At 43.8% G+C, this 12586-nt stretch overlaps 1 protein-coding gene across 2 annotated transcripts in view; it reads right to left on the bottom strand.

The window, feature by feature from the left end:
• LOC118777460 (astrotactin-2-like) overlaps positions 1-12586 on the bottom strand; it is a 286377-nt gene that overhangs the window by 215114 nt on the left and 58677 nt on the right. The window lies entirely within an intron of this gene.

The raw sequence follows: 12586 nt of genomic DNA, 5'->3' as shown, positions 1-12586 counted from the left end.
GCCTATGTCCTTACCTTTCGGGACACTTACACAACTTTGGCAACTTTGGAGTTTGGCAACCTTATATTCATTTAAGAGGAAATATGAAAGAACCAGAACAGGAGAACTGGACAAAAAATTTTGTCGCTAAGTCTACTGTGGTTAGATTGAATGTGGCTTTGTAACACTGAGAGAAGCATGCCTTGCCTTGAGCGTGTCAGATTACACCGCACTGCAGATGGAGCTGTGAGGAAACAGGATGTGTGGATGCTGACACCTGGCCTGGTCCAGCTAACTCCCCATCTGCCAGAATGCACTGAGACTCTGCAGCCCAAAAACACACACAAGTGCAGACACACACACTCATCACAACCACACATGCACACAGGTGCATACACACACGCTCATAACAACCACACATGCAAGTGCATACACACACACTGACAACCACACATGTACGCAGGTACAGACTCACAATACCATAAATGGATGCAGGTACAGACATATACTCATAAGACACCTGTGTGTGCGCGCACACACACGCACGCACACACACACACACACACACACACACACACACACACAAGCACACACACACGCACACACACACGCACGCACAAACACTAATGTGAAAAGACAATAAACCAGTATCTACTCCAGAATGGCAGTCACAAGAAAAAGTGACAATGTTCAACAGTGGATGGCAGTTAATTCTTTTGGGGCCACAAATCTCATTCAGCATGTTCCATTTGATGAGAGCAGATTTAGAGACGAGCGTGTCCGATTCAATTTCAGCAGGCCCAGCCTCGTGTCCTGACGAGGTTCCACACACACACACACACACACACACACACACACACACACACACACACACACACGCACACACATGCACACACAGGTGCGCGCGCGCACACACACACACACACACACACACACCACTTATAGATAGACAAGACCTGATTCTAATTATGTGCAAATCAAAACCCTGCTAATTAACAGCCTTCAGTTGAATTCATGCAATGCTGAAAACACGTACAACAGTGTGGGTCAATCCAATTGGAATCCTTTATTCCAGGCCCTGCCATACCTGCTGTGGATGTCAATAGTGAATGTTCTAGGCGCTTGTTGGGATTTGGAGATAATCATTTCTGCCTTCTCTCCTTTCATTTCTTCTTATTTTTGTCATGCCAGTACAATCGCAACGCAGTTCAGGAGAGGATTTGAGGCTCTAATAATGGATTTGTAATTGGACGTTTAACAGTGGGAGCCTTTGAGAATACAACGGATTCTGATCCAAAGAGCTGTCGGATCTCAGTGCCTGGGAAGGTGCATATCAGCTTTGCTGAAAAGAAAAAGAATGAAAATTTGAAAAAAAAAAAAACAAAATCCAAAACACCTGCTTGGATTCACACAGGTGCAGTATGTGTTGACTAGATTTTTTTAGCCACTTCTTATCAGACAGTCAGCTCATAACTGCACTGTGTGAAGGAAACACTACCGGGAGAGACCGGTGATGCACTCATAAGGGAGAAATATAGAGCAAATAGAGACAGTTTGCCAAATATACCTGTAACTTTGTGTGACACTTTTATGAGGTACAAAAGTTGCAAACTCTCTTCAAATTCAATGCCAGAGAATATTAAAACTGTAATGCTCTTGCCAAAGCAATAACGGCTTGCTACATATTGCTGGAAATGTGTACCTTTGATCTGAAGATAGGTTTGATCTTCCTCTAGCCTTCTTTCAGCTTGATATGGAGTTTATCTGTTTTGGAAAACTATTCTATTTGCTCTCTAAATGAACTGTCTGTTTCATTGCTTCCTAACATAATATGCTGTTTTCTAAGTTGGAAAAAAAAAAAAAAAAAAGCTTACGTTTGATGGGATTTTTTTTTGTTTTCTTAATGCTTATTTGAACATCAGGGATTTCAGCAGAGGGGATTTACTTTGAGTGAAGAAGCTGACTCCTCAAAGTACCATTTAAGTGAGCATATGTTTACTTTAATAATATCCCCGTTCTCTCCGGGAAGCGTCTGCGCGGGGTCTTTCGTCCTTCTACCATAGCAACCAATCAGCATTCCCCGTAAATATGTCACCGGGGGGGTGTTTTGTCCCCTCTCTCTACCATGGGAAATCTTGAGTGATGCACGACGGCTCTTTCATTTTTAGCACATCTGCGAAGGGGATTTTTAACACCCCTGCACGTGCCCCTAAATGCTTCTGCCGGCGTGATCAACGCATCCTCCGCTAACTCGTGTCACGATTTGATTGGTGGTTCAAGCTGGACCGCCCGCTTCTGGTGGCTGTGGAAGATGTGGAAGAAGAATGAGCAGCTGAACATCACTTTCTTTTATTCTGATACATTGAAAGGTGATGTGTAATTCACACATGAACCAGAGAGACCCAACATGTCTAACCATTTTTAAAGCCATAGAATGGGTATTACTATTATCACTGACCAGGTTAGATAATCACCAAAAAATAATAACTATACCCATGAGGCAGTTTATTAGCCTTTTTCTGCCCAAAGCAACAGGATGTCAGTACAGTGGAGTTGGCCTCTGAGTGAAATGACCTCAGGAATGGCTGAAGATAATCTACACTGCACTGGGCTGATGTCTGGATGAGGTGCTCTCCCACCACTGGCACGAAGCCCTCCCTCTCCTAACTGTGAACACTGCACGAGGCAGAGAGACATGAGGGACCATCAGCCAGAACCCAAGCAGATGTTTCATCTGGTGATGTTTGTCTGTCGTCTGTGGGATTCTAAATTTGTCACGCATTGATCAATGCGCAAAGGGGAACGATGTCATTGGCAAGCATTCAAGCTTACACAGCCTGGTCAAAGCTAGCTGACTGCACCCAGCTCTGTACCCCTGCTGCTCTGTCACCCAGTTTTACTAAAAAAAAAAAAAATGCAGTCACTTGCTTTGTGACATGCCAGTAGAATTTCCCTTTAGGATTGGAACCCACAACCCTCAGATACACTGCTGCCCTGAACAATAAGCTACAGTTCTTCTCACATGGATCAAGAAAGAAATCGCAACAGTACCAGCGTGCACATGTGCAAGCTGTGAGCGTGTCTGTTCCCGACTCTGTGGACACTCTGTGGCCAGCGGCCAGGTTCTGCGAAACCCGGTTTGGCCCGGAATACGTGTGAGCAGATTGTTCTTGCAGCATGAGTGGGCCCACAGGTGCCAGGGGTGACACAGTGAGGGGCAGACTGCCACCGCGGAGAGCGCTCTTCCTCGGACAGCGCCGGGGAGGTGGCTGTGGCGGCAGTGGCTCAGAGGCCGATCGATTTCACGGCTGACCGGATTAGCGCTGGCTGCATAAGCAGATATCCACCCCCCGCTGGGCTAAACGACCTTCTGCTGCTTTGCATAAATAGATGCATCTTGGGGGGAAAAAAACTGGAAAAAAAAAAGTTTTATGGATTATCAAAACGCATCTCAGACATCTGGAGAGGACGGGGAGCCGGGCGCACTTGGGTAAAGTGAGTTATGGCCCCGCTGGTGGAGAGAGGACAGCTGAGACAGTGTCTCCTTTCATGTTGAGTAAGTGTCCGACCGTTCTCACACCTGTCTTTGTGTCTATCGGAGATTGTGAAATCGATTGCTCCAGTTATTAGTGCAATATTCCCCACTGTTAACCCTCCGACCGCTCAATAATCTTCTCCGCCGAAGCGCCAGGCTTCGCAGCCGCGCTCCTCCAACTCCCGGTCTCCATCGGTAACTGTTACCTAGGCAACGGAACAGACGGAGTGATGGTGAGCAGCCACACGCAGGAGGGTGGGGGCCGATACTAGAGTAAGACACCGAGTTCTCTTCAGACAATGGAACATTCTGCCCTATTGCACTTATTCACAGTGCACGGTCTTAGCAACACTCACACAATTCTGCTTCAAACACAAAACACGCAAATCCTTCAACTGGGCATCAGATAGCAGCGGACACATAGGCCGGCGTCTACAGAGGAACTGCCTTCCTCAGTGCTGTTTACAGAGACATGTTCGGCCACGCCTTTCAGATTGCGAGCAACACCTTTATTGGGTGACAGCCATGTATAATTCTGTATAATTCATTCCTCCTGTTCTCATTATGGCCTGAATTTAACTTTTAACATTGAGTTTAAGGAAAAGTTTCCTTTCTATGTTACTTTGGCCCATCATTTCAACCAAAAAACCATGCAATAGGAGGAAAAAAAAAAAAATCTGCATAGTGGACATCAAAAACTGGAATTACTCAGTTATTATTTTGTGGCTGGCATAAAGCTTTTTTTTCATTACTGGCTGATACACCTTATGACTTCCACAAAAGAGAACTGTGCATTTCTTACTTTGTGTGTTTCCCTATTGATGTTCTCTGCTGTGTGTGCTATTAGAAGCTCTTCCAGGTAACCAACGATCTTAAACGGATGCTGTGCATCTTTGCGCGAACCAATCGTTATATTTTTTTCCTTGCTGAAGTGGGCCCTTTGTGTTTTAGCCATGCTGTGGATATGATATGCCAGCATGGTTTGCCATCATTCTACATTTAATCCCTAAAACCCAAAAGCTGCAGACGACAGCCTTTTGAGCTTTACCTCATTCTCCTCTGGTCATTTTTTCAGGTACTAACTTCCTGTTTACTTTGTCATGTACACAAGGCTAGTCTATTTCATTGTGTCGAATATATCATCTTTCCATGTATACAATTTATCAGTCTCTGTAGAGGTAACAGCTGACACATTTGCTTTTGGAGGGGCATTCAAGTAAACACATTTTTTTTCCACAAGCAAAAAATGCTTTTTGCTCATATAAAAGGGCATTAAATAGCTCATGTCATGGTCAGAGCTCCCAATGACATTTTCCATTAGACAAGTCTAATGGGTAATCTGCCTACAACTGAGGGGAGACCAAAAGATGAAGAAATATCAAAAACAGGACAGGGTTAAGACACAGAGATGTTATCTGAATGAGTTATCTGATGTTCAAAATAAAAAGTCATGATTAAAATGATTAAAATCAAACTCCACTCAATCACAGATCAGACTCGAACTTACAGAGTTCGAGTCTGATCCTGTAGGCAGAGTTACAGGAATGACTCAACTGTTCGTCGAACTGTGTCTTTTAAAAGTATTCAAAAAAAAAAACAACAGTGTATAATATGATAATACACCCTATAATATCCATGTCTGCTTATATCCTTTCAAGACTCATGTGGTTTTTAGTTACCCAAATCCAATTGTATATGTATGCAGGCATATGCGCCTAAAATAAACTATTAGAGTCTGGAAAGCGAGTGTGAAATATGCCTTCACAGCATCTGGTTTGGTGTGATTTTAGTGCTTAAGGAACTGTTCTGGCTGATTCATTATAATATTGTACATTTTCCAAAACTTGCAGTGAGGTCTAGCCAGCATACTAGAAATACACTGCCATGCTTATATACATGCACACGTACACGTACATACGCATGCACAATTGCACACATGCATGCACACATACATGTACACTCGCATGCAAACACACCCACACATACGTGTACACATTCACACACGCGTGCACACACACACGCACATGCACACACACACACACAGACACACACAAGTAAACTGAGGTGAACAGCCAGTGTCTCATCCCCAGAGTCTCTCTCCAAGCTCAGCAATGAATAAAGCTTTAAGTGGGGAACGGGGAACTGTGAGAAGGGACAGGAGATCAATCAGGAGAGGCAGAGGCCTTCTGAGGGCAGGCAGGGAAAACAGCCGCCATGAGTCACAAGGCTGTGTGTGACGTCCCTCTGGCTGCTCTTCCTACCAGCTCCACTGATATAGTACAACTGGATCTCAGATCAGATCTGTCCCTGTCAGCCAGCCCTGCCAGGCTTCCAACATGGCACCCAGTCTACCCCACAGGGGCCTCTGTCCAATGGCAGGCATTAAGGACACCTCTGGCTGCTCTTTCAACTTTAAATAACATGCAGAAAGTATATATAATCTCTTCCCTCATGGTGAAGCCCCTCCCTCAGGGGGAAATCTCTCCAACATTGTGAGGCCCCTCCCTTGTGATGAAACTCCTCCCACATCATGAAGCCCCAGCCCACACTGAGAAGCCATTCCCCATAGGAAAAAACTCCTCCCACGTTGTGAAGCTCCTCCCTTGTGAAGAAACTCCTCCCACCCCATGAATAACCTGCTCACACTGTGAAGCCACTCCCCCCAAGGAGAAACTCCTCCCACATTCAGAGGCCCCTCCCTTGTCGAGAAACTCCTCCTACATCATGAAGCCCCAGCCCACACTGTGAGGCCACTCCCCCAAGGAGAAGCCACCTTCCTTCCTTTTAAGCCCCTTTCGGCAAAATACGAAATGAGAGAGCAGGGCATGGAATCTGATAATGCAAAAGATAAAGCTGCTCTGCATTACAAACGGAGAAGCTGAAGGACTTAAGATGGGTCGATAAAACAGCATGTATTAATATCTCATTTTCCAGAGGTCAGAAAAATTTTCAAATAAACACGAGGACTGCAATACTGTATCGCCTGGTATCAATGTGAAATCAGCAAAATCCACTCAAGGGTTTGGCACTGTCATCACAGTTATGCATATGCATATAAAGAACTGTATTTGTTTAAATGGAAATGACTTCTTATGTTTCCTATCCCTCACAGACAGTTCTTAATCCTAATATGACTCATTACGATTGGTTAGTGTAGCCCCTGCGTGTTTTAGAGACCACCCTGAATACGCACACTATCCTTTAGTAAATCTGACCCCAACTGGCTGTTTCAATATGAGAAGTGTTATACATGTCTGTGAGAGGCTGTGGGATTTCTGATACTTGCATGATTAAGGCTGACATCCAGCGTGAGTTTAGAAAGAAATATGCTCAGGCATTTTCTTCAATAGTGTGCAAAGGAGAGAAGATCGTGCCAACCTGACCAACCTCCACAACAGTACGCCTCATGCTTATGTGAAAAGCTTCTCATTGGCTATTCATTCATTCTGTTGAGGCAGTCCATCTCATGTAGAAAGGCTGAAGTTAAAACAAAAGAGACAATATTATATTTCAGAGAGAAAAAAAGAAAATAACAAAGCGATTGAAACCCAAACAGCGCTCTGATTGTTGCTTCGGAGGCGAGCACTTTTTGAGGCTTTGCCAGTTGTGTATCCACTTCGCTATTGATGTTCTGTGCTCTGTGTGACAAGGTTGCTAAGTTAAGGATGTATTCAAATCTGTTGGCAAAAACATAATTATGAGACTTCAAAGAAAACAAAACACGGCCTTGTCATTGAATCAGAAGTCAAGCGGATTAAACCCAACAGGCTGCATGACCACAGCGGATTACCGAAAGACTGCAGGATACAGGAAAATGCAGTGGCCAGAGCCGCAGTGTTAACGGAAAGGCATTATTGCCTAATAGTGACGGGGGGGTGAGGCCACAAAAATGATTCCAGAATGGGCGGAGCTATCAAACACGGTCAACGACTGCAATGGTCAGCACAATGTGTCACAATATAATGGAAAATAATGACGGTCTGAATTTTTAAACATATGTCTACAGTGTACATTTGTAAATGAAGAAATTTTTCATTACACATCATCCCCAGTAATCTGTCACATACACACGCGCACACGCACGCACACACACACACACACACACGCACACACCGTGTATGCATGCACAGTATACAGATTGAATTGTTTGCTGAGTCGGTTTTGTGTCGGGAAGGTTCAACCCTGGCACGTGGGAAGTGAGATACTTTAGTCGCTCTTGGCCGTTCCCTTTTGTTGACTGGTGCAATGAGCATTAAGGATTCAGACACTTCACACTCCACTTTTAAACACTAGAGGAAAGACGCATTTCATCAAGTCTCACACTGTGCCTGGATGGCCCCAAAGTGGAGACAGATGCACACATCCTACACCCTCACGCTCAAGTGTGATCCCCTTAATATTTTATTCCACATAATGAATAGGTGTAAATCCTGTTAAATATTAATTTTCCCCTTAGATACGTCAGATATGGATGGTTCTTTGCTCTAGGAATTCAAATAAGGCCTTTTGGGCAAAAAAGGAAAATTACCAGCTGAGATTTGCATTTGTCAGTTCAGAGTGGGGAGAGGTGAATGGGGGGTCGTTTCCAGAGAACCTTGAAATAAATCTTGACATAAGAACTAACTCATATATAAATATATATTTAAAAATCTTTACTTTTTCTCAATTTGTGACATTTGTGGCACTTTGAATTAGCTCCACATATAATAGGCGGGAACTGTGCTATGTTCCACCGGTCTGTCTTTTTACAAACTAATTGCTTATCAATATTTAATAGCAGTCTTTCCCCCATAGGTCCGTCTCTCCTCATTAATAACTGGCAACTGCCCTCCGATGGGCGAGGAGCAAAGAGAGCTGATGTATTAATGATGATTTTGAGGGCTTCACCATGCTCACAGTTAGAGAACCAAATGGGACAAAATTGTGTGTGTTATGCCAATTCACTAAGGAGATATGATATGTTACAGTTATGGATTCAAATTATGGCAAAACAATGGGTTTGTGTGAATAAAGGTTTAAGGCACAAGAGAATGATTGGCCAACTGTGATTAAAGGTAGGAAATGTGCACAGTGGTTTATACCAATTCTTTTTGTGAGGCCAGACTGTTCTACAGCTACTTAAGCTGTGCCACTTAAGACTCAAAATAAATCTTATCACTTTGCTTTGAAGTTCTGCCTAAGGTCTACAAAACAGATAATGAGGTCAGCATGGTGCATGGTATACTATCAAATATGTTGTTAAGAAGGATTCTGCGGTTTCTGGATAGTGAAAATTCCAGTTATAATATGTACTGTTCCTGTGCTGTGTACTATAATCTCAACTGTACACATTGTAAATCTGTGCACAATTATCAAATCTGGCAACTTTTGCAGTAATTAGTAACATCCACTAACCTTAATTAACCTTAATATTGTACTAAACACAATTTTTAATGATCTCTAGTGCGGTTTTTAAAGCTTTATGAGGCACATATCCCTCAGTTCTTAAGTATAGCAATTTTATGAGTGGTACCTTTTGCAGTTACCACAATGTGATATTTTAAGAATCCTTTCTATATTTTTTAAAATAATGACTATATTGAAATATTAATGTCAAGATTTTTTTGTGAATCATACCCTATTAGCTTTTTCATGCTTTTTCCTCCTTTGTAAAAGCATGCATGGAATTCGAAACCGCACATTAGACTTGTCTCCCCAGCACAACCTCTGCATTTGCAGAGCAAGTGTTGAAGTGTGACGACTGCTATCCTCCGATTCACTCGCACGCATCCAGTTTCTCACAAGCCCAGCTATTTTTCACACTGCCGATCACACAGTGCACGCACGTGCTAGGTGCTACCTCACCGGCTCCAACTCGACACCCCTCGGGTGGTGACCTGCCCGCAACTTTCCCTAGAGGAACAAAAGGCAGTCTGTTCTGCCGCTGTGCGCTCCCGGTCACTCTCATCAGATGACAATACAGTTTCGAACCCGGGCCTCGGGGCTCGGCTTTCACTTTGTGAGCACCTTGATGAGCACCTAGTGGAATGAGCCAATCGGGAGTCAGAGCTTGTCGGTTTTTACCACGACTACATACCGAACTGGGAAGCTGTACCAAGGTGTACCATTCTGTGTAGTATGCATCATACTATACTACGGCAGCCTTCATTAATTCAACAATTAGATCAGGATTAAATCGTGAGCCTCATAGGAGATTTTATTTAGTACTGGCAGACTTTATTTATACATACTGTACTGGGAACATGTAAGATGCATCATACTATACTGTGGTATCTTTCATTAATTCAAGATTTATTCAGAAGCCTGCTGGGAGACTTTATTTAGTACTTTAATAATCACATTCACTAAAGCTGACTATCATTAACAGTTTACAGATAACACACATAAGCCTGGGTTACTTATAAAGGGTGACTTAAGGGTTAACTAACTTTTTGGTTCAGATTTCACCTTAAATGCAAGAGCTTGTGAGCATAAATGTGGTCGTGAAAATGGATAACTTATCTGACGAAAACTGAATTAACAATTATTCACGTCGCAGGTTGAAAATAATCTCTTTTTTTGGCCATGAAAGAAGCTTATCTCCCATTCCAGAACTTCATCTGTAGCTGCATGCTGTGAACCGGGGACTAGCAGTGATCTCCCAGTCTCATGGTGCTCTGATACTGTCAAAACTATCTCCACAGTTTGGCCCCTCCTCTACGTACTCCATAGATCTACCCAATATAAATGCAGATGAACTAACCTCTGTTAAAAACTGGCTGGGTATGGTACCGATGTCACCAGAACCATCTTAAGATAACTAGCACCAGGACCAGTACAAGATACAGTGCAGTGGTACCAAAGCACTGATATCAGAATCAGTCAGAAGACACCATCCAGTGGTGCCAGTGTACTGGGACAGTAAAATATACATAAATATACATACTATGGTGCTAGGACTTGTGTATGACAGCTGGAGTGGTACAATGGTTCTGGATATGGTGGCACGAACCCTGCAGTGAGCTGGGTAAAGAGATCTATCTGCCTGCCGCTCCTCTGTCTCATGAGGCGGCTGTCTATGCTACAGCCAGCTGCTCTTTTCAGGCTGTGGTTATTATGGGTAAATGTTCTACCAGTGTGACTGGCTCCCTCGGTCAATAATGTCAGGCCCACAGGGCCAGTCTTCAAACACAAGGGCGCGCACACACGCACACGCATACACACACACACCCACGCATACTCACAAGCACACACATACATGCAAACACGTATGTAGGCATGCAGGCACTCACACACACACACACACACACACACACACACACACACACACACACACACACACACACGCACGCACAAGGAGTCGCCCCCTCTGAAGTGAAGCTGGTCACACAACAAAAGAGAAAGAAATAGCCAGTGGGAGGGAGCTGGGGGGGGGGTGGGGCGGTCCATCTAGGAAAGGCCCCTGCTCCCTGCTAAACGATGATTCATCCTCCGTCTAATTGCCTCGGTCAAAGACCTCATGGATCCGTCATCGTGGACGGTTTGATGTGATCCCGGAGGGGACAGGAACGCCACATCTTCCTGCTCGGTCCGTGACGGAAGCAGCCACGCCGAGTGATAATTGCAGTGTGTGACAAATCAAACCGTCACTCCTCGCGTCATTTTCATCTCATCCGGCTACAGTGTGGTCCCTCGCGCTCCCCAGAGAAACAATTACAGTGCAGTTTGGCTTGCAAAATCGAATCTATAAATACACCGCTGCCAGTTACAGGGGTGACTGCCGTCTGCTTGCGTTTCTCCATTAAAGCGTCACCCATAAATGCAAGCGCCTACGAAAATGAAGTCTTTGCAGGAGTTGTGAAAACTGATCAGCTATTAGACAAAGAAAGGAAGATGGATAACCAATTCTTCACACAGTGAGTTTGGATTAATTCCTTTTTTTGTCTGGCACAAAACATAAAGGAGTTTATCTCCCATCCCCTAACTTCATCGGCAGCTGCACGCTGTAATCCCAGCACTCAAAAGTGCCATATCTTTCTTTTTTCCCATGATGCACCGGTGCTGTCAAGACATCTCTACTGTAAGGAGCCTACACTGGGCTGGATATTCAAGACAATGTGCTTAGTACAAAAGCAGAGGAGTTAACCGCCTCTGTGTGATACAATGCGATGAGTCTGGGGAAAGAGATGTTGCTGTTAAAGAATAATTCTTACTGACAAGCAGAGAATTATTACAGTTTTATAAAGAAGGGTAGAGATATGATCCTCTCTCTTTTCTCCAGTCAGGGAGGACCACATATCTCCTCCTGCTTCAGAGTTGTGACACAGGAAGAAACTCAACCCTCTGAATAAGAAAGGACCTGGACAAAGCTGAAACACTGCCAGATTTCCCCGTGGTCCAATTTTAGGTTCATCTGCATGAGCCTGTGCTTCATTTTTTTTTTCAAACATGTGTGGGCAGCTGTGCTGCAGAAAAAACCAGAAGGTCATGGGTTCAAATCCTGGGTGGCAGGATGCCCTCGTGCCCTTGGGCAAAACATTTGTTTAATTAAATGGCTTAAGCATACATACAACTGCGAAAATAGTCAATCTGTAAAACATATTATCTCTCACAAATTAGTCTCACAGCACTGCTCATTATTATCATTTGGCAGTTGCTGGATTTAATGAAAAATATTGTATGCGCAAGTGTCACTTACTTCAAAAAGCGCTCTTCAGACTCAGAGACGAAGCTGCATTCCAATGACATTCTCTCTGATCTAATACATTTATTTCTGTCAATATCCAACTGATCCATGGAATTAGTGACTGCTATGCTGACAATTATGATGATGCAGTATTAAAGATTTCCTTTATTTCATGAATATGTAAGGTTTAATTAAGTGTAAAAATACAAGGGGTAATGCCATGGAAATGTCAACGCAGGGAAAGCCTTTGGATGGGTATACAGTACCAGGGTTTCAGGAGCAGTCTTTTAAAACTCAGCGTGGCATAGGTCTCATAACCGAAAGGTTGCGTGTTCGATTCCCTAGTGGAGGACTGCCGTTGTACCCTTTGATAAGGTACTTAACCCAGAATTTCCTCAGTAAATGCC

Source organism: Megalops cyprinoides, chromosome 5 (assembly GCF_013368585.1).
Source record: "Megalops cyprinoides isolate fMegCyp1 chromosome 5, fMegCyp1.pri, whole genome shotgun sequence".
In the NCBI taxonomy this organism is placed as follows: domain Eukaryota; kingdom Metazoa; phylum Chordata; class Actinopteri; order Elopiformes; family Megalopidae; genus Megalops; species Megalops cyprinoides.
The sequence above is the reverse complement of the archived record's forward strand: the minus strand, read 5'-3'. Positions and strand labels throughout refer to the sequence as shown.